Source organism: Geotrypetes seraphini, chromosome 7, assembly GCF_902459505.1.
Source record: "Geotrypetes seraphini chromosome 7, aGeoSer1.1, whole genome shotgun sequence".
Lineage (NCBI taxonomy): Eukaryota > Metazoa > Chordata > Amphibia > Gymnophiona > Dermophiidae > Geotrypetes > Geotrypetes seraphini.
Genome location: NC_047090.1, coordinates 17882408 through 17906272, shown reverse-complemented (window position 1 = coordinate 17906272; position 23865 = coordinate 17882408). Strand labels below are relative to the sequence as shown.

General features: G+C 42.5%; 1 protein-coding gene across 1 annotated transcript in view; it reads left to right on the top strand.

Moving 5' to 3' along the window:
- TEAD4 (TEA domain transcription factor 4) overlaps positions 1–23865 on the top strand; it is a 250246-nt gene that overhangs the window by 73549 nt on the left and 152832 nt on the right.

Genomic DNA, 23865 nt, shown 5'->3' with positions numbered 1-23865 from the left:
GCACCAATTTGTATACTAGGAACAGGCCTGTAAGAAAGAAAAAACTAAAATAAAGCTTTGAATGCGATTATAAAAATGGTTTATTTAAGCTCTTTGGTGCACTTTAGAGAGAGGGCTCCACAGAAAGCTAAGGTAGAAAACTGTTTCATTTCTATCACTGAGTCATTTAAGTGTGACTTACGAAATCTGCTGTTTCGTGAGGCCTACAATGACTAATGCTGGCTTTTACAAAGCCGCGGTAGAGGTTTCTACTGTGGGCCGGCGAGGGAACTGCACTGACGCTCATAGAATTCTTATGAGCTGTGGAGCATTCACCTTGTTGGCCCACAGTAAAAAACTCTACTGTAGCTTTGTAAAGGGAGCCCTAAATTTTTATTGAACAGAAATTGATGCAGGTTAATGAGATTTTTCTTTGTTTAAAATGCAATGCATATGTAATGAGCAAGAGATGATGAACTCTGTAGTGTTTGTGTTGTACTAGAAACATAGAAACATAGAAAAGACGGCAGAAAAGGGCTATAGCCCACCAAGTCTGCCCATTCCAAATTCCCGCCCCTCTGATTTTACTCCCTTAGAGATCCCATGTGAACATCCCATTGTCTCTTAAAATCTGACACGCTCTTGGCCTCAATCACCTGCAGTGGGAGTTTGTTCCAATGATCCACTACTCTTTCAGTGAAGAAGTATTTTCTGTAGTCGCTATGGAACTTCCCTCCCCTGATTTTTAACGGATGCCCCCTGGTGGTCGAGGATCCCTTGAGGTAGAAGATATCTTCTTCTGACTCGATACGGCCCGTGATATACTTAAATGTTTCAATCATGTCTCCCCTCTCTCTTCGTTCCTCAAGTGAGTACAGCCGTAGTTTATTCAGTCTTTCTTCATACGTGAGATCCCTGAGCCCCAAGACCATCCTAGTGGCCATACGTTGAACCGACTCGATTCTCAGCACATCTTTCCGGTAGTGTGGTCTCCAGAATTGAACACAGTATTCCAGATGAGGCCTCACCATGGACCTGTACAGCGGCATCACTACTTCAGGTCTCCTGCTGACAAAACCTCTACGGATACAACCCATCACTTGCCTTGCCTTGGAGGAAGCCTTCTCCACTTGATTAGCAACCTTCATGTCCTTACTAATGATCACCCCTAGATCACGTTCCGTCGTGGTCTTGGCCAAGGTCTCACCATTTAGTATGTAAGTTCTGTGCGGGTTTCTCTTTCCCAGGTGCATTACCTTGCACTTTTTAGCATTGAAGCCTAGCTGCCATGTTGCTGACCACCGTTCTAGCAGCAGTAGATCCTGCGTCATATTATCAGGCAAGGTGTTTTTACCTACTATGTTGCAAAGTTTGGCGTCGTCAGCGAACAGTGATACCCTTCCTCTAAGTCCTTGGGTCATATCTCTTATGAATAAGTTGAATAGAATCGGGCCCAAGACCGACCCCTGCGGCACTCCACTAATCACGCCTGACGTTTTGGATGGGGTACCGTTTACCACCACCCTCTGAAGTCTACCACTCAGCCAATCCTCAATCCATGTAGTTAGAGTGTCCCCTAATCCTATCGACTTCAGCTTGTTCAATAACCTTCGGTGTGGGACGCTATCAAAAGCTTTACTGAAGTCTAAATATACTACATCCAGTGACTCTCCGGCATCAAGTTGTCTAGTAACCCAGTCAAAAAAGCTGATTAGGTTAGATTGGCAGGATCTGCCCTGGGTGAATCCGTGCTGGTGGGGATCACGTAGGTTTTCCTCGTCTAGGATTGTGTCAATATTTTGTTTGATCAGTGTTTCCATGAGCTTGCACACTATAGACGTGAGACTCACCGGTCTGTAGTTTGCCTTCTCTGTCCTGCAGCCCTTTTTGTGGAGTGGGATAACGTTGGCGGTTTTCCATTCCAAGGGGACTCTTCCTGTGCGTAGGGAAAGATTGAAAAGAACAGATAGTGGTTCTGCCAGGACTTCTCTCAATTCCCTGAGCACTCTGGGATGTAGGTTGTCCGGTCCCATGGCTTTGTTTACTTTGAGTCTTGATAGTTCGTAGTAGACGCTACTGGGCGTAAACTCGAAGTCATGAAATATGTCCTTATGGCTGTCTCCCATTTGAATCTGTGGACCAGCTCCCGGCGCTTCACGGGTGAAGACTGAGCAGAAGTATTCGTTTAGTAATTCTGCCTTGGCAGAATCTGATTCTACAAGATTACCGTCTGATTTCTTCAGGCGTTCTATCCCATCTTTGTTCCTTTTCCTGTGACTAATATAGCTGAAGAAGGATTTATCCCCTTTCTTAATATTCCGTGCTAGATCTTCTTCCATTCTGAGTTTGGCCTCCCTGACTGCTATTTTGACAGCTTTTGACCTGTCCAGATAGTCTTTTTCCGCCTCTTGTTTTCCTAGATGTTTGTAGGTGATAAATGCTTCTTTTTTCTTTTTAACGAGGTCCGAAATTTCTGCACTGAACCATTGGGGTCTTTTGTTCCTCCTGCGCTTACTTACTGTTCTTATGTGGCGGTTTGTTGCTTCATGTAGGGTGGACTTCAGAGTCAACCACATATCCTCCACATTGTTAGGTTGTGCTTGTTTTTGTAACTCCTGATGGACAAAACTTCCCATGCGGTCGAAGTCTGTGCCTCTAAAGTTGAGAACCCTCGTTGCTGTGTTTGACCTTGAGAAACCTTTCTTGAGGTTAAGCCATACCATATTATGGTCACTGGAGGCCAGTTGATCTCCAACTGAGACATCCGTGACGCTGTCTCCGTTGGTGAGTACCAGGTCTAGTATCGTCTGGTCCCTGGTGGGCTCCAGTACCATTTGCTTGAGTTGTGCACCCTTTATGGAGTTCAAAATTCTTTTGCTGCCACATGTAGTCGCGGAGAGTGTGTTCCAATCTGCATCGGGCATATTGAAGTCTCCTAACAGCACTGTGTCTCCCCGTAGAGTGATGTTCTCTATGTCTTCGATTAGTTCTATGTCTTTGTCTTCCTGTTGTCTTGGAGGTCTGTATAATACCCCAAGGTATAGGCATTTTTCATTTCCTCTGGCCAGATTCACCCAGAGGGATTCCCCAGTGTATCTAATATCTGTGATTCTGGTAGTTTTGATGTTATCCTTAGTGTATAGTGCTACCCCTCCCCCTAACTTGCCCTCTCTGTCGCGACGTAGTAGGTTATAGCCTGGTATAACCATATCCCACCCATGCGAGTCCGTGAACCAGGTTTCTGATATTGCTACCACGTCTAGGTCAGCGTTTATTATCTCAGTCTCTAATTCTAGAATTTTATTGCCCAAGCTGTGTGCATTGACGTACATAGCCCTCCATATTTGTGAAGAGATTACCTTTTGGGTTAGAGAGATTCCTAAATTTTTATTGCTAATTCCCTTTAAATTATCGTGAATACTTACCTTTGACTTAGAAGTGTGGGTGTGACTCGCTTCCTCAGGGTGGTTTCTTACTGCTCTGGGATATAAGTATGTACCCTCCCCCAACATACCTAGTTTAAAGCCCTGCGGAGTAGGTGGGCCAGGCGATATCCGAATACATTCTTACCTCTCCTGGTTAGGTGGAGTCCGTCTGGTCCCTGTAGTCCCTGGAGTGTCTCACCGTGGTCTAGGAATCCAAAGTTCATTTCTTTGCACCATTTGCGGAGCCAGTCGTTAGTCCGTTGGATCAGCTCTTCTCTAGCTCTGCCTTTGTTTCTTACTGGGAGGATCGATGAGAACACCACCTGTGCTCCTATCTGCTTCAGCTTCTTACCCAGTACTCCAAAGTCGTTGGGAATGGTCTCCGTGGTACTCCTGGCAGTGTCGTTTGTGCCTACATGGATGAGAAACATTGGAAAATGATCAGTGGGCTTTATAAGCTTGTCTAGGCTGGTGGTGACATCCCGGATCCTGGCTCCGGGGAGACAGCAGACCTCTCTTGACTGCAAATTGGGCCTGCAGATTGGTCCCTCGGTGCCCCTTAGCATGGAGTCTCCAATGACCACCACTCTTCGTTCCTTCCGGGGGGGATGATCCGTGAGCCCTGGATGTGAGGTTTTGTGCTGGGTATTCTCCTGAGCCCCTTCTGTTATTTCCTCGGTGTTTCCATCTTGTAAAATCTGAAATCTGTTTCTGAGAGTGAGTTGTGGGGTTGTTGAAGAGTTATCCTGTTGGAGGGAAAAAGAAGAGGAAGAGAGTGAGAATGAGGTGGATTTTCTTTGCTTGCCCGTAGAGGAGGTTACCAGTTGCCAGGGGCCGGCATCTCTAATCATCTCTTGTACTCCAATCATTGATGTTAGGGCTGGAGGTTTGGGTGTGTCAAGGATGGACCTGTCGTGGGTTCGCTCCGTGATGTGTGACAGTTCCAGGATGGCATCATCGATGAAGGCCTCGTCATCCCTGATACTCCTCAGTCGCTTAACCTCCTCCCTGAGGTTCAGCAGTTCCTGCAAGATGTCCTCGTCTATGTTTCCCTGTCCCAGCTCCTCTGTCTGTGTAGAGGCTGTAGCGAACACTGGGAGGGGGATGGTCTCGGTCTGCACAGAGACCTCTGCCCTCTGATCCGTGTCACCCTCTTCCTTCTTAGTACAGACCTTGGCCATCCCCTGGGTCCCTCCGGACGCTGGGGTGTTGATCTTGATAGTAGCCTTGGTGCTCCGTGTCCTCCCTGTTTCTATTGTTATTTTAATATGAGTGTTTTTGTATGATACCTGTCAAGAACAATTGTATTGTGCAGGCTACAAGTACTTTTATGTGTTTAAATCTTTTTATTAGCAAGAAAAAAAAAATACACAAACAGAGGCAATGGAGGACTGTACTCTGATATCCTCCACAGCCCAACTAAGCCTCCCTGCTCCACCAGAAACCCTTACCCACCCCACCCCTTCCCTTCCTTCCAATCCCTATCCCCAATTATCCAACATACAAAAGAACCCAGATAGGTGGAGTAGTATACAGCTGAAGCCGATTTAAGATGCTACTACGACTTTCTGGAGGCAAAATGTTCAAATAAGGAGTCCAAGAATTGACAAAATCTTTTCTTCTTCTGGGAGAGGCGTAAGCCAACCTGGCCTCCCATACCATCAGTTCATGCGGTTTGTTTCTCCAAAATTGGCAGGGATCGGTGTGGGTTAGTCAGGTAAACCAAGAGGTCATCAGTGAATTCCGCAACTTTAAAATGAGTAGCTCCCAACAATAAGCTGCTGATTTCCACATTGGATTGTATCTCCCTAATCAGAGGATTTAAGGAAAGCACAAAGAGAAGCGGCGACAAAGGGCATCCTTGCCGAGTGCCACAACGAATCACCCCCATTCACCAGTATACAGCGCTTAGATGGCACTAAAAAAGAAAGGACCCATGCCATAAGCCCGGAGCACAGGAAACAGGTACCCCTCCTCACCTGATCAAACGCCTTTTTGGTGTCAAGTTAATAAGCAAAGAGGGGGTACTGTCCACACTAGCCTTTTCCAGGACCAACAAGATTCATCGTATGTTCTTAGAAACTGGTTGATCACGCACAAATCCTACCTACTGTTACGACACCAAAGAAGGAAGTACCCAGGCCAGTTGATTAGCAAGAACTTTAGCCAACAGTTTAGCCTCATAATTCAATAAAGAAATTGGTCTATATGATTCCGGCTTCGGGAGAACAACAATCTGCACAAGATTCAAATAACGGGGAAGGAAACCCTTAGCCATGCTCAAATTGAAAATCTCCGCCAGCACCAGGACCTGACCACTATTATAAAGCTAAGTACTTATACGTCTTAAGAATCCCAATGGTAGATTTAATTTATTGTAAGAATCATTTAGAATTAGACCCAATGAGGATTTGATGCATAAAGCCAGATACTATGAAACTTTTGAGTATAGTGGTGGCATCTCTGAGGGTCTTTTCCTACTATTTGGTTTAGTGAGAGTCTAAAGAGGTGATCTCAATGGATTATCTTATATTATGATGAATTATTTATTTACTCTCCTAAATATCAATACAAGAATTTTGGTGCAGTTGATAATTCAAGAGGCGGCAGATAACCACCCGCGGTCAGAACTGTCCCGCGTCTGGCCCAGGTGGTAAGCCCGCTCAATGCAGAAGGTGCCCACAGTCTTCGGAATAGGCAGGGATTCCATCAACCAGCGTTCCAAAAAATCCCTCCAATCCACTTCCAACACAGATTCAGGCAGTCCTACAAACTGGAGATTGTTCCGGTGGAATCTGTTCTCAAGATCCTCCACCTTAGCCTGTAGTGCTGCCAAGGAAGTCGCATGAGCTGTCCACTCCTTGGAGATCCGCTACACTGAGTCTTCTGTGTTACTGATCCTGTGTTGTGTTTCCCTTTTTAATGTCTACATGTCCTCATTGGGTGCTTGGCTATCTGACTTGGGGGTAAAATTGTTTAGCTATACGGATGATTTTACAATCATCATCCCATTTGCTAATTCTCTTTCAGAAGTATTCCCTATGGCAACAGAAGTATTAGTCTTAATGGAACAGTGGGTGATTGAATTTAAATTAAAGCTTTACTCAGGTAAAACAAAGTTTTTTATGGCTTCTCCATGTCCATATGATACTAAGGGCTCCTTTTACTAAAGTGCTCTAGGGCTTTAATGCGTGGAATAACGTACGCTACATTGCCACATGCGCTAAACCTTAATGCCAGCATTGAGCTGGTGTTAGTTCTAGAAGCGTAGTGCGCTGTAATTTCCTGCGCTAAAAACGCTAGCGCATCTTAGTAAAAGGAGCCCTAAGACATTTTTGATCATAAATAAATTTAGCTACCCTGTTCAATCGACCATTAAGATATTGGGAATAATACTTGATCAAGGCCTGACTATGAAGAATCAGGTAGATTCTTTGGTTAGAAAGGGCTTCCTCACCCTCTGGAAGCTTTGATCTATTAGGGCATATTTTGATATTTCATTATTCAGAATTTTGGTGCAGTTTCTTATGCTTAGTCAGCTTGGTTCAGAATGCGGTGGTCAGATTGATTTTTGGGTTGAAGAAATTCGACCATGTGATACCTTCTTACCGGAAACTGCATTGATTGCCAGTGGAGGCGCGGGTGAAGTTCAAATTTGGTTGTTTCTGTTTTAAGGTGTTATTTGGTTTAACCTCTAAATATATAACTGAGCTCTTTTCTTTTGCAAATAATAAATCTAGGAGGAACTCACATTTGAATTTCGTCTTTCTGTATGCTATAGGTTGTAAATTTAAAAAACATCATCAATGTCTTTTATCATACCAAGCGGCATTTTGGGGAAAGGACTTGGAACATCTGATCAAGCTTTCTAATTTATATGTGGAATTTAGGAGACATCTAAAGACACATTTGTTCTTGAAATATCTGGGTAATCTGAAAACTTGGCTATTCTCAAAAATGTAAATCTCACTATCCTCTTTATAATCACTAATTCTTATGTTTTTCCTTCCTTATATTAAAGTTCCTGTAAATCGTGCCGAGCTCTATCTTTATGGAGAGGATGCGGTATATAAACTTAAGGTTTAGTTTAGTTTAGTTTAGTAATTAGCTTGTATGGATAATTGTAAGCTTAGTAATCTATTTAGATTCGTATAGTTTTATTCTAATCATTTTATTTCTATCTCTTATTCAATTGTATTTTTAATCTTTTGTAAACTGCACTGAACTTCACGCTACTGCGGTATATAAGTTGTTATTATCATTATTATTCCCTTACTTCTGTAGACAAGGTGGCAAAGCGCTGATCCAAGTTGTCTAACTTGTCAAGGATCTGCTGTAGTTTATCGCCGAGCATGCCTTCTATTGCCACTTGCACCTCTGCTGTTACCTCAGTTACCCAGACTGAACTTGGGGTTTCCGCTCACAATCTTTTTTTTGTTAATTTAGCGGCCATCATGTTCGGACTGCCAAGAAAAAGCACCTCCAAGTCATGGCTACTATCTCTGCTCCATGCAGACTAGTGAGAAAGTGTGAAATCGCTGATTAGATGTAGATCCGTGTCTGGCATATTGGAGTTGTAAAATTATGCTGTCTACAGCCCCATGCTTCCACCAGAAGTCCTACAAGTATCCTCTATAATAAAACCCTAAGCGCACATGTGCACTTAGGACGGCGTGTTACCTGACAGCATGATGTGTCCCTCCGTGCCGAATTCCGTTTTTAAACACGGAGGCAGGGAACACGCTGGCGACTCCCCCCTCCCACCCTCACTCATCAACTGCTGCCGCCGTCACTGCTCCTCTTCAAAGCAGCCTGCTGAGGATCGCTGGCCAGCTGTAGCAAACCTCACAGGCCACTCTCTACCTTGGTAGCACGTTCCCTCTGATGCGATCGCGTCAGAGGGAACGTGCTACCGAGATGGAGAGCGGTCTGCGAGGTTCACTAAAGCCGGCAGGCGAACCTCAGCAGGCTGCTTTGAAGAGGAGTAGCAGCGGCGGCAGCGGTTTGTGCTGGTGGACCAGAAGACACCAGGAAGCCGGGATGGAGGGAGGGTAAGAACAGGCATGCACAACAGGGGTAGGCATGGCACTACAGGGGGCCAGGGGGAGAGGGAAAGGGGGCTGCTTTGGGGGGAGGGGTGTGCTGGGGGGCAGACAGCAATCATGCTTTGCTTTGGGGGGACAGAAGGGGGCCACGGAGAGACAGGCAGGCATGGCGCAACAGAGAAATACAGGCAGGCAGGGAGACAGACAGACAGGGGGCCAGGGAGAGACACAGATAGAAAGAATAGCAGACAGACAGACAGCATCCAAGGAGAAAGAGACAAAGAAAAATCCAGACAGACAGACATCTACTCTAGCACCCGTTAATGTAACGGGCTTAAACACTAGTTTTTAAATATACAATGGAGATGGGAAAAAAGAGCAGTTTGAAGAGACTGGAATAAAATGGAGAGGAAAGTTATAGTGAAGAAGAATGAAAGCACTTCATGTTTTTTACATGGTATACTGGCAAAGGTGAGAGAAAGGAAGAAGGAGCAGGTCAGGAAAATCATGTGTGTATGACCTCAAGAAGGGTAGGATGGGACAGTGTTTTTGGAATGTTCCTATATACTCTCACTCTTCCAGGATGAAACAGAGGATGAGACAGTAAAACAAGCAGGCTTAATGAGTTGATATTCAGTGTTGTGTCTGCAGAATTCCTCTAACTCTTAGCACCATGAACAGGTGCAGGGCAGCTGGATAGTCCTTGCCATTTGCAGAGGGTCCCCTAGCAGGCTTTGCTGGCTGATTTATCCCCTTCTATACTGATTTAGCTCTAGGGTTTCTGCCAAGAAAGAGGCTCAGAGAGCTTGTTGCTCTGGTAGATCTGATAGGAGAATAGAGAAGCAAATGCAACACAAGCTCATGGCTAAGTCTCAGAGGACAGCATTTGGATCAGCCCATGTGGCACACACTAAAGAGTTACATTGTGCAATAGGCTAAGGAAGATTTCATGTCCATCAACGTTTGTTGTATTCAGTATCTCTTTCTCCTGCCATTGGATAGGTGGAGATAAACCTAAGGGGCTCCTTTTACTAAGCTGCGTTAGGGCTTTAACGTGCGGAATAGCACACGCTACATTGCTGTGTGCGCTAGACCTTAACGCCAGCATTCAGCTGGTGTTAGTTCTAGCCGCTTAGCGTGCGGTAATCTCCTGCATGCGCTAAAAACGCTAGCGCACCTTAGTAAAAGGAGCCCTAAGTAATAAATACTTAAGCCTCCTCTTTCCTTAAAGCTCTGACTTTGCCTGCTTTGCCCCATTGTTTGATCCTTTTTCGTTTTCTCTCCTTTTACTATACCTTATTGTAGTTCACCCTTAGTCCTCCCGTGCCATGTTAGTCCATTCTGTCTTTGTATCTGATAATATGTACCCCCTGATTTTAAATATTTTGTATAATTGCTTCGTATTATGATAGGCGATATAGCAAATAATCATTAAACTTGAAACTTGAAAAATATATGCAAAGTTGATGAGCTTTATTTTCATTTGTCTTGAAAATATTTTTGATACCTTTGTTGTAGATGTTGAACTGAAATTTTTTTTTTTTTTTTTAAATTGTTTATTTCTATATTCAACAAAACTTACAAGAATACATCTTGCTACAATGAACACAGGGAGGCAAACAACACAGAAGTATTATAAACTCATACATATGGAAATAAAAAGTATTTCTTTATCCCCTTCTTAGGGGAGGTGGTGGTGGTGGTGGCGGTGATGGTAGGGAGGGCATTTGCGTCATCATGTGATATTCAGTTTTGGTGTCTGGAGTTTCTTTTTAAAAGCTAAAAATAATTTGGATACTGTCTGAATATTTCTTTTTGAATGTCATGCCCATTGTGGTTACTCACCCACAAAACAGAACAGCAAAAACAGTGTATAAATGATCCTAAATGTATTATATTATATATACAATATTCAAGTTGAGGTTTCAGAATAAAGTCTTTATTACAATAATTGTCTTACGAAGTCACGCATCACTACGGGCAATCTGCAAGCCCCGTTGGTTCATCATTGGGCTCAGTGCCAGCATACAGTAAAGCAGATCAAAGGGAGGGTATCCGAAACCTTGGAAGGGGGGAGAGAAGGAGGCCATTGGGAGGAGAGATTGAATTTTCTGGAATAGAGGTGGATATATCGTCTTGATACAGTGATTCCAAGGGGTTTAAATTTAGAATTAGAATGGGCCTCATTGCTTTAAATGAGTGTGGATGGGGCTCCTAAGGACTATTAATTAGTTTTCAGTGCATTTTACCATTTTAGTTTACCCCATCAAAAGAAATCATAAGGTTTCCTCCAGAGTTGCGACTTCCTGTTGACGTAATGACGTCACTGGTAACTTCACTCCACTGGAGGGTAATTTAAGAGGCACAAATGTGCGGTGGCCATGTTAACATATATCGTGGTTGGTTGGAGTAGTGCAGAGTTTGCTTAATGGAAATTATATCTCACTCTGATATCGGGATGAGGGGATTCTTAGATTATCAGGGCAGGATTTAGCAGGATGTTTAATAGGGGCAAAGTTATCCCATTAAGGAAGACCACATTAAGATAAGTTAAATCATTAAGTTATTAGGCTAAATTATTTATCAAAGATTTACATATTTAAAACATCAGTGTAAAATTAAAAAGGATCCGGTGAGGAAACAGCACTTAAAACCTAAGACAATGAATTATAGGAGTCTAAGGTGGTGTTTCTGAGGTCCAAAAAAAACTAACAGAAGATATTTGAATGAGAACCTGAGGTGCAACAAAAAGGGAAAGAACATATACATAATCATGGATTAATGAGAGAAAGCCAACATGGATTTAGTCAAGGGAAATCTTGCCTTCCTAATCTATTGCATTTCTTTGAAGGGGTGAATGAATATGTGGATAATGGTGAGCCGGTTGATATCGTGTATTAGGATTCTCAAAAGTCATATGACAAAGTATCTCATGAAAAACTTCAGAGGAAATTAGAATGTCATGGTATAGGAGGTAATATCCTATTATGGATTAAAAACTGGTTGAAAGACCAAAATCAGAGAATAAGTTTAAATGGTCAATATTCTCAATGGAGAAGGGTAAATAATGGGGTTCCCTAGGGGTCTGTGCTGGGACTGTTGCTTTTTAACATATTTATCAATGGTCTAGAGATGGGAATAACTAGAGAGATAATTAAATTTTCTGATGACACAATGTTATTCAAAGTTGTTAAATCACAAGAGGATTGTGAAAAATTGCAAGAGGACCGAAGAGACTGGGTGACTGTGAGACTGGGTGTCAAAACGGCAGATGATTAATGTGAGCAAGTGCAAAGTGAGGAATGTGGGAAAGAGGAACCCAAACTATAGCTATGTGATGCTGGGTTCTGTGTTAGGAGTCACTGCCCAGGAAAAGGATGTAAGTGTCATTGTTGAGGATATGTTGAAACCCTCAGCTCAATATGCGGCAGAGGCTAAGAAAGCAAATAGAATGTTAGGAATTTTAGGAAAGGAGTGGAAAATAAAGATGAAAATGTTATAATGCCCTTGTATTGCTCTGTGGTGCAGATGAAGCTTGAATACTTTGTGCAGTTCTTGGTTGCTGTTTCTCAAAACAGATATAGCGAAATTAGAAAAGGTATAGAGAAGGGCGACAAAAATGATAAAAGGGATGGGATGAGTTCCCTATGAGGAAAGGGGCTAGGGCTCTTCAGCTTGAAGAAGAGATGGATCAGGGGTGATATGATAGAGGTCTATAAAATAATGAGTGGAGTGGAAAAGGTAGATGTGAATCATTTGTTTACTCTTTCCATAAATACTAGAACTAGGGGTCATGCGATGAAACAGCTAAGTAGTAGATTTAAAACAAACCAGAGAAGATATTTCTTCACACATGTAATTAGACTCTGAAATTCGTTGCCAGAGAATATGATGAGATCAGTTAGCTTAGCAGGGTTTAAAAAAGGTTTGGATAATTTCCTAAAAGAGAAGTCAATAGGCCATTATTGAGATGGCTTGGGGAAATCCACTAATTCCTAGGAGAAGCAGCACAAAATCTGTTTTACTACTTGGAATCTAACTAGGAAATTGGGACCTGGGTTGTCCACTGTTGGAAACAGGATACTGGGCTTGATGGACCTTCGGTCTCTCCCAGTATGACAATTCTTATGTTCTAATTATTGATTTTAAACATTTGTTTGGACTTGAAGGCCTGAGGGGCAGCTTATCAAGGCCAAATTAAGTTAGATTCTTGCCTGCTTCTCCATTAGAAAGGCAGAGCTGACAAGGAAATAATCTGCCTGGTATTTACACACAGAACAGTCTCTGGGAAGAGCTGATAATAGAAGACTATGTACCCTGTGCTCTTCTGATAGCCAGATGGACTCAGCCATTTGGGCTCAGAAGATAGTTGTGGCTATTTTGGTTCCAGACTGAAAATCAAATCTATTGCTCCAATTTAAAACTACCTTTTTGTTTCTAGTGACCCTTCAACGTGGGCCTGTGATATGGTGGATCAGATCCAGTCCTGCAGCAGTTCTGGCTGCATGTCAGGTGGCCACAGCTGTGCTGACTGGGTAATAATCTTTTGATTTGCTCCACAGGCTGCACCCTGTTTCCACTCACCTCAGAGCTGCACGGAGATAGTTGCTAGGATACTTGATAATTGATATATTTATTAAGCTGAAAGTGAGATGTCATTCATTAAAGCACAGATTAAAAAAATATGCTAGTGTGTCATTGCAGATTTGAATAACTGCTTTTATAAATTGTGTGGCTTAGGAACTAATGACTTTTATAGAAAGTGTCCCAAATCATAACACTTTATTTGGGGGTCATTTATTTATTCCTATAGCCATTCAGAAGATCTGATTTCAGAATTGCTTTGATAGCTATTTAAAACATGTCTTCCTTTGTTCGTTTTCTGATATCCTTGGACTGCAGGCGGCCATCTTGACATTTAGATGACTCTGCCATGGTGCTGTTTCTGAAAGACCTATTCAGCAAGGTTACCACAGCAACTCAGATCTCCTGCAGTACAATGCTTCTACGTTTGGCCAATTTACTTGTTTTCTGCTTTTAACATTCTAGCTCTGAGCTACAGCGAGGAACTATGCCTCTTGGGAGGATGAGTGTTGTCACTGTCTAGGAATATTAACAGAACTAGACATATCCATATGGACTTCAGTAGTTGGTGGGACTTTTGGTCTGACCTGGAGAGGTAAGGCCAAGAATGGGATGCAGTCCTGGGCAAAAGGAAAAGGTACCTTGAAAGATGCAGTGGGATAAAGTGATGGTGTTAGTAAGGGGGAAGCAGGAATATTTCAGGAACTGTAAAATGGATGGAGGGTTTAGTTGCGAGAATGTTAGGAGATGACAGGGAAAGTACTTTAGAAACTGTAGTATGGAATGAAGGGTATTAATCAAGATGTGATTCTAGACAAAATTTGGGGAAAACTGAGCTATAACAGCACAGAACAAAAAATAAAAGTCTATCTCTTATTTTCTCACAAATTACATGCTGCTCTTTTTTGGATGCCAATTTTAAAATCATTTTTCATAAATAAGCTTTATCTGTTGGCATAAATATTTAGAAAAGTATGTACCTGGCCTATTAAACGGGTTACCTTTTTTATGTAGGGAAAAATGTTTCAGGGGCCAATGTTTGGAAGCAAGTGCATACTTTTCACTTTTTCAAAACATATGTAATCACATAACTTAGCAGGGGTAAATATTTAGAAGTAATATTTCTTAGGCAGGTATTCATGGGCAATTTTCAAAGTGAAAGTACGCATTCTCAGTTTGAAAATCAGTGCAAATTTCTGGCCCTCCTTATTTAAAAGTGAGTAATTATTTAAATAGCAGAAGTGGCTTTGTTTTTCCAAACATTTTGCAACGACTAAATGAAAATAGAATGGCAGCATTTATGGCCTATGTTGATATATCAGCCACTCATCTGCTTGTGGAAACCCTTTTTGAGATTAAAATGAATGAATATCACAAACACAACTGTTTTTAAAAGCATTTCAATTAAATTATTTTTCTTTTTAAATGTTTGATTTAATGTAGTCTTTGATATCTTTATTTTATATAGTTATGCTTATTGTTTTGCTGTTGTTTTAACATATACCTCTTCCTTTACAAAGCCACGCTAGCGTTTTTAGTGCTGGCTGCCGCGGTAATAGCTCCAACGCTCATAGAATTCCTATGAGCGTCCAAGCTGTTACTGCTGCCGCCAGTGCTAAAAACGCTAGCTTGGCTTTGTAAAGGAGGAGGATATTGTTTTACTAAGTTGCAGTAAGCACTAACATGTGCTTACTGTAATTTTAATTCCGTGACTGGGGGCTTGCACAGGCATCCTGTGGTAGTTTTGGAATCAATGTGTGCTACCCACACACTAAAAAGAATAGGTTTTACTTTTTAGTGTGGGGGGCGTGCCTAACATTTCTCTTTCTATCACCCCTCTCCAGTGCCATACCACATTTCTCCCTTCATTCCCTCCAGCACCATGTCCAGCATTCCTTGCATCCTTTTCCATCTGTCCAACTCTTCTCTCTCCACCATAGCATTTAATATTTCTCCCTTCTTCCCTCATCTCCAACATCATGTCCAACAATTCTTTCTTTCTTCCTTTCCCCATGTGCATCATCTCTCTTTTCCTCCTCCTCCATGTCCAAACATTCTCCCTTTCTCTTCCATCTTCTACTAGCAGCATCTCTTTCCTTCCCCTCCCACACCCCAGCCAGCCCATGCAGCATATTTTTCCCACACACCCCTCTCAGCCTGTGCAGCATCTCTTTCCCTCCCTCCCTTCTGACCCACCCCCAGCCCATGTAGCGTCTTTCTGGACCTTACAGGCCTTTCTCTTCAAGCTGCCAGCAGTGTCTCTTCCTACATGCTGCTGGCGACTGACCCGGAAGCCTTCCCTCTGACATGTTTTGCATCAGAGCAAAGCCCTCCCTCTAATGCAAAATGCATTAAAGGGAAGGCTTCCGGGTCAGCCACCGGCAATATATAGGAAGGAATACTGCCGTGGCCTGAAGAGAGCAGTTGTTGATGGGATCACTGTGGACCTGGAGGGGATCCCCGTAGGATTACCGTACCATTGTCCTTGTTCCCATGCAGCACTCTAGGGGGAGTCGGGAGAGCTGGCTAAACCTAGACAGACTCCCCCATTTAAAAAAAAATATCCAGGCATCTGGGCAGTCCTCAAAAAGGAGGGCATGTCTGGGTTTTCCTGGAAGTATACTATATTATACAGGTCTTATATCCTGCAGTTTTCCAACAAGGATTCAATGTGGCTAACAAAACACTTAGTATAGCATTTAATAGTAGGAATTATGAAACAGGCTGGAGAGATCAGCAGATAGAGTTCTCATATCTTATGAGGAGAAGAGTTATGTCTTAAGTGTCTTCTGGAAGCAGAAGTAAGAGGAGTTCTGTCTTAGAGATGTTGTGAGTTTATTCCAAATGTACGGAGCTTGGAATTTGAAGGTGGACTCAAACATATTTTTCTGGTGGATTTGTTGAGGAGACAGGAAGGGGATCTTGAAACATTGCATTGGTCTTGAGTTGAGGAAGGAAGGCGCAACTTTAATGTTTGTGGTGAGCCCATAGGAGTTATCGCCGTATATAGCTTTGTGGATCAAGCATGCCATCTTGAACTATATTCTTTTCCTTATTGGTAGCCAATGTAGTTCTTTCAGAAGTGGGGTGGCCTTGTCCATTTTGCTGGCTCTGAGTATCAATCTGGCCACGGTATTCTGAAATGTTACAGTAGTCCAGGTATGATAGTAGTATTGCTTGACTGATCATCCTAAAGTTGTTTTGCGTTAGGACTGTCCTGATTGTTTTCAGTTGTCTTAGCCTGAAAAAAAATTTTCTCATCACTGCATTGATTTGGTCTTTATAGGTTAAGGAAGAGTCAAGAATGATGCCAAGTACTTTGGAGGTTCTTTCTATTTTTATCTTCTTTCCTTGTGATAGGGTAAAGTTCCTCTCTCAGACAAGCGGAGGGAGCTGGAGCAGTTGAAAGAAAGAGCTAATCTGCATACCATCCTGCAAGGGCTGCTGGGAGCTGTCTGCTCATCCTGAAGGAACAGTGGTACTGAAAAGGATAGGTTCCAAGCAGAGAGCAGAGAAAATTGGGAGCTCCTTTGGGAGTTGAGTGACCCTCATGAGGAAGAATGTTGGCTTAGGCTTAACTCCCAGGAAGCCCAGTACTGGATGGTGCTGATAGGGGGTCTGGTAAGAAAGACAGAAAGAAAGAAAGATGGATGGATGGGTGGATGGATGGATGGATAGATGGATGGATGGGTGGATGGATGTCAAATTGGAGCAGAATAGTCTAAAAGCTTTTACTTAGATTATGTTTTAGTTTATAGATAAATTCCAATAGTAGTGATTTTGTGCTGAAGCCATATTTCCCTGCTGGGGTCTTCCCTCTGCTGCATCACTATATCTATCACTGATGACATAGCAGAGAGAAGGTCCCAGTGGGGAAGTCTGTAAAGAATCCCATTCAGAGTGATTTGGAAGTATGTAAGGCAGTTGGTGGTGTTCTGGTGCACAAAGGGATGGAAGGGAGGGATAGGTATAACACGATGAGAGGGTCAGTGGTGTTCTGGTGCATAAAGGGATGGATGGGAGGGAGGGATCTTAATTAGGGCTTATTTGTGGGGTAGGGCTTATATTAGGACCTACCCTGAAAATCATGCTAGGGCTTATTTTCGGGGTAGGCCTCATTTTTGGGGAAATACGGTATATTTGTTATGGACTGGCAGCGAGAAATTTTTTGTTTTGTTTCTATGAGGCTCTTTTAAAAACATAGAAAGCAGTTTGATTTTAATGTTGTGCAAAAGCGAAAAAGTGATATCCAGACTAACTGCAGCTAAAAGTCAAAAGACCAAAACAATTAAGAAAAAACTGCAGATATGATGTACAAGGTGTAAAACTAATCTTTATTAGAAAAGATTCAGTGTAGCATTCAGAAAAATAAAAATAAATAAAAACAAAAATATAAAAAATGGTCCTCAGATATGGGTCCACAGGACCAGACATGGTCCATGTTTCGGAAAACACTCCTTCCTCAGGGGTCCGGAATGTGATGCGACTACTCAGAGAACCTGATAAACCAAATCAAGCCTGCAAGGTGCGTGAATCCTCTAATCTAGCCATACATTTTCTTCTATACCTCAAGTTTCATAATATGTGTCTGGTTGATGCAGGTGTTGTGGGAGGCCATTCCAAATTTTGGGGCCTTGAAATGTGAAAGTGAATTCATATAACTTCTTTCAGTGTATATCAAAGGTGAAGGGAAAGTTAGCTTAAAGTGTTGCGTCGATCTCAAGTTGAAAAAAGAGTTTGTAACAATAATTTATGGGAATTCTTCCCATAAATAGCTTTGTAGACCATGCATGCAATTTTATATTGAATTCTCTTTCTTATGGATAGCCAGTGTAATTCCCTTAAGGGCGGGGGTAACTCTCTTGAATTGGCTTTGTCGGAAGATTAGTCTGGCAGCTATATTTTGGAGTAGCTGTAATCTCCCATATTCTTTTTCAGTATAAGGCAAGGAATTATAATTTCCAAACCAGAGGACCTTGGTCTTCAGTTTGAGAAAGTTTTTCTTTGTCCATACACAAAGATCTTCAACAACCCTTCCTATATATTGGGTGGTGGCCCCAAAGATATATATCGTCTGCATAGGAGAATATGTGGATTTGTGGGAGTGAGAATTTCATTTCTAACATTCTGAGGAACCGTATACAGTATACTTGAATATAAAATGAGATTTTTGGGCCTGAAAAAAGGCCCCAAAATGGGGGTCTCGGCTTATATTCAGGTCAGTTCCCGCCCCCCCTGTCCCGGCCGACTGCGACAGTGTTTACCTCCTTCCCTCTTCCCCCGCATACCTTTCAGTTCCGTGGTAGTCCAGCAATGGGCCAGGACAGGAGGGATCCATTCCACCTTCTGTCCCGACCAAACTCATGAGTTCCCTCGGTCTCATGGTTGCTATGAGAACTTGCATCAGCAATTCAGGGAGCAGATCTGGAAAGATCACTCCTGTCTCAATTTACTACTGGACCACCATGGGAATGGTAAAAAGCCATACTTACCACTCCCTGAGTCTTCTTTCCTCCCTCTCTCTCTGCCTGCTGCTGTGCATACCTTCTGGAACCAGATGATCCCAAACAGGCTTGCTTGTGGCCTTATGATGCAACTTCCTGTTTTGTGAAAACAGGAAATGGTCACTTGGAGGGACCCGGCAGAGGAAAGGATATAACCCTGCTTGAGAGGGTGCAGAGGCGAGCCACGAAGCTAGTAAAAGGTATGGAGAATTTGAGCTACAAAGAACGCCTCGGAAAACTGGGATTGTTCACCCTCGAAAGGAGAAGACTGCGAGGGGATATGATAGAGACTTTTAAAATACTAAAAGGATTCGACAAATTAGAGCAAGAAACACTGTTATTCACATTGTCCAATGTGACACGGACAAGAGGTCATGAACTGAAACTGAGGGGCAGCAGGCCCAGGACAAATCTCAGGAAGTTCTGTTTCACACAGCGAGTGGTGGACGCTTAGAATGCCCTCCCTGAGGAAGTTGTGACGGAGACCACCATTCTGGGATTCAAGGGCAAGTTGGATGCACACCTTCTTGCAAATCACATTGAGTGATATGGGTTAACAAGGTCTTCATCAGGGAACACCTAGCTTAGCCTCCACGTGTGCAGGTCACCGGACTAGATGGACCTAAGGTCTGATCTGGTGAAAGCATTTCTTATGTTCTTATGTCTGGCTTGAGAAGGTATGTGCAACAGTAGGGAAGGAGGGAGGAAAGAGAAGACTCATGGCAAGGAGAGAGGGCAGTGCAGTCTGGTGCTGGAGGTAGGAATTAGGTGCTGGAAACTGGGAATGGGGGGGGGGGGGGCTGGTGGCGCTGGACACCGAGGATGGTGCTGGAGGTGTCAGACCTACAAGGGAAGGCTGGAGATCAGACATACTGGACCCATGAGAAAGAAGGAATGAAGAGAAGACAATGCAAGGCAGAGATGGGCTGGGGCTGGAAGGAAGGGCACAGCAGGGGGGCTGGAATTGGAACAGGGCTGGTGCTAGAGGGAAGGAAGAATGGTGCTGGGCTCACGGACGGGTGGGGGCTGGAACTGAAGGGAAGGGAGATCGCTGCAGGAGGGAGGCTGGAGTTGGACAGAAGGGAGAGATATGCTGGACCCATGTGAGGGGGCAGATGGAACCGAAGGAAAGGGGGAGAGGTGCTAGAGCTGGAGGAAAGGGAAAAGCTGCTGGAGCTGAAGAAAAGGGAGAAGCTGCTGGAGCTGTGTGTGTGTGGAGGCTGATAGAGAGAAATGGGAGAGGTGCTGCACCTGTGGGAGGGACTCCAAGTCCAGGATCCTCTTTAGCACTGCTGTGCTTGCTGCTGCCTGCCACCAAACTGTGCTGTCCCAACCATAAGAACATAAGAATAGCCTTACTGGGTCATACCAATAATAATAATAATAACTTTATTCTTCTATACCGCCACAATCTTGCGACTTCTAGGCAGTTTACAGTCAAGAGAGCTGGACATTCAGCGAGTTACAATATGCAGATAGTCAGAGGAAATACAGAGTACAGAAACTTTAAGAAAGCGAAAAATAAAATAAACAGTTTGTTAAGAAAATTCCCGAGAGGACCTGTTTGAGAGATGTCGCGAATTACAAAGAATACAGCGAATGTTACGAAAATACAGCAAATTACAAAAAGTACAGCGAATATTACAAAAAATACTGCGAATATTACAATATACAGTTTGTTAAGAATTTTCAGAGGGGACTTTTTAGATGAAAGGTCCAGAAATTTTTTTTTTTTCCGGCCTTTGTAAAAGAGGGCCTATGCTATAAGTGATAATTGGAGGGAAACAAGATTCTATGTATGCCATATGGAAACCACATAGTTGTATGCGGTATACACATTTTTAAATAAATAATAATAATAAATAAATAATGAAAGAAGAATAGATTGATTGTTATGAGGAGTTCAAGGAATGAATATCAAGATTGATTTCTCTTTTCTTGTCAAGTCATTCCTAGGTCCATGATGGGATACTATAGAGACCAGAGCATGGATTTCCCATTGTTTGTTCTGCAGGGTTGGAAAAATTTATAGGCACCAGATTATTAAAGGGTCTAAAAATTGATACCTGCTGCCAGGTCCAGTGGGAGGCAACCTGGGTGGGGTGATTTAAAAAAAGATCAAGTAAAATTTTAAAAAGTATTAAACAGACCATAAATATATAAATGACTAACAAGCATGAGAGGAAAAATAGGTAAAATGAAAACTAAAGGGGAAAAATGCTGAAATCTGAAAAATAGACAGAGTCATAAAAGTAAGAAAAAAAGCTGGAAAATAGACAGTCCCAAGTAAAAATTCAAAACAAAAGGCCAAACAAAATCCTCCCATGTTAAATAAAGCAAACACCCCACCCCCCCCCAAAAAAAAAAAGATAATGATGACAAGGAAAAGTAATCTTTTGTCTTGATTCCTGAAACTCTTGGTGATATATCATGCTGTTATTTAATGCTAACAGCATTTTTCTTGAAATGAGATTCACCCCAAACACTTTAAATAAATCATAACCAAGTACATCACCAAAACATATCATTAGTTTAAAAGACATTAATAACATACGGATGCCCACATTTTCTAAATATTTTCCACACCTGGACAAATGGACCATAACCCTGCTGCAATCCTATTGATGAGATATATTGTCCTGTTGATTGCCTAACCTTCTTTGAAAAAGGTAAAGACTAGGTCCCAGATACAAACAAACATTGAAACAAATCCACCAAAGAGCCTTCAATGTTTTATTGTCAGAAGTTAACCCTGAAATGCTTTTCATTTATGGGGCTGGTTTCAAGGGGATTTCTTAAGGACCAGAGTACTCTGTCCTCATAGGCAATTCTTTATTCGGCATGAGAAATCCTTGATTGAATTGAATCAATATATGAATCTAGTGCTTGGTATAAATCAACTCTCATTACAATCTTGCGGTGTACAGTTGGATACCTCATGGAGAGAACTGAATTGCTGTGTGACTAAGGTATAAGATGACTTTTTTAGTTAGTCAGATGTGTTTTGCTCTCAGCCTAATACATTTTGATATTTGTTTCTTTATTTTCTCTGTACAGAGCAGGTAGATAAAATTCAAGATGCTTTTGGCTTGGATTATTTATATTTGTATTTATTGCTCCATGCCAAAACCCAAGCATGCCTCCTTACCTCTTTCCCCAAAAACATTGATAGAAAGCAGAATGAGATGATTGACAGCAGAATGAAAAATTCTGTGAAAGTGAGTGACAGATGAGCAGCAAGTTATCGTATCCAATAAGTAGATCAAATCCTCATGACATACCTCTTTTAGTGGGCCTCCAGGACGAGACCTTGAGTGAAAAGAGAGAGAGGCAGTAATACCATTGGCTGAAACTCTGAAACCCTATGCTTGATTTTGATATAAAAGACACAACGGCTGGCGGGTACGTTGTGCTATGACAGGCCTCATTGAGAGTTATTCTGAGAATACATGTGATCGAGTTACTGAATGATATTTTATAGGGGCTTTAAAAAATGAGCCATCTGACAGCTTGTGACAGCTTACAGCAGATTCCAGACGAGGGTTTATGACCCTGAGAGCAAACAGCCTTCAGGTTACATAGAAACATGATGGTAGATAAAGGCCAAATGGCCCATCTAGTCTGCCCATCTGCAGTAACCATTATCTCTTTCTTTCTCCAAGAGATCCCAGGCCCTCATGAATTCAGACAGTCTCTGTTTCCACCACCTCTTCTGGGAGACTGTTCCATGCATCTACCACCCTTTCTGCAAAAAAGTATTTGCTCAGAGCCTATCACCTCTTAACTTCATCCTATGCCCTCTCATTGCAGAGTTTCCTTTCAAATTAAAGGGACTCGACTCATGCGCATTTATATTTCGTAGGTATTTAAATGTCTCTATCATATCTCCCCTCTCCCGCCTTTCCTCCAAAGTATACAGATTGAGATCTTTAAGTCTGTCTCCATATGCCTTATAATGAAGACCACATACCATTTTAGTAGCCTTCCTCTGGACCAACTCCATCCTTTTTATATCTTTTTGAAGGTGCGGCCTCCAGAATTGTACACAATATTCTAAATGAGGTCTCATCAGAGTCTTATACAAGGGCATCAATACCTCCTTTTTCCTACTGGCCATACCTCTCTACCTATGCAACCTAGCATCCTTCTAGCTTTCGCCGTCACCTTTTCAACCTGTTTGACCACCTTAAGATCATCACATACAATCACACCCAAGTCCCTCTCTTCCATCGTACACATAAGTTCTTCACTCCCTAAACTGTACCGTTCCTTTGGATTTTTGCAGCCCAAATGCATGACCTTGCATTGGTGGTAAATGCTAAACAGATTGCCAGGCCTTCATGGGATATGGGAAGGAGTCACTTTAGAATGATTACTACACGGGTCCTAACCTGGTGATTTTCTAGATTTTCAGTTTGTCACAAATTTTTTTTTTTTTAACTTGTTGCCCTCTATTTTTCTGCTTGTTGACTCCAGGTTAGAAGGCATCCTCTCAGAATAAACAAAAAGGAACCAAGGAGGCAATATTCAAATGGTCCGCACTGGGACAAAATCTACAGGTACTTTTAACCCAGGCCTTTGGATCACTTTCAAAGTAGAAGTCCTCTGTGTCCACACAACAGGTTTCAAAGTGAATCGTACATGGGCATACTTTTGCTTTAAAAACTGATGCAAAGTCTGCAGGTACTTGTGAACATTGTCCCAACATAGATAAGATGAAAATTGTTGCTGTAATACTGGAGCCTAGAAAACAGAAAAATGGACTGGCACCTGATCTGCAGGAGAATGACACTGAGACAATTTTTTTTTAAATCCCTGTAGGATCTCCCTTTCTCTGCCAGCTCTGTCCTCATCTGCATAAGCCTCAAACACTTAGTGCACTTAGGGGTCCTTTTACTAAGGCGCACTAACCGATTTAGCGCATGTTAAATGCTAAGAATTGTCACCTATAGAATATAGTAAACCTAGTATTACATGTATACAAGCATAGGACAACTGATTTGGTATAAACATGTACATATAAGTGGGATGATGGATTATTGGCATAACCATGCCCATATTAATAACTCTGTAACACCACCACAGAGCTCTGTGTATTTCAGTATAGAGCCCATGCATTGTAACACCTCACAACATCTCTATAGAAGCTTCTGCAACAGAAGGTCGTGCCTCACAAACTTACTGCACTTCTTTGAAGGGATAAATAGCCAGATGGACAAAGGGGAATCCATTGACATCATCTACCTTGACTTCCAAAAAGCCTTCGACAAGGTACCCCACGAACGGCTGCTCAAGAAGCTGTGGAACCACGGGGTGGAAGGGGACGTC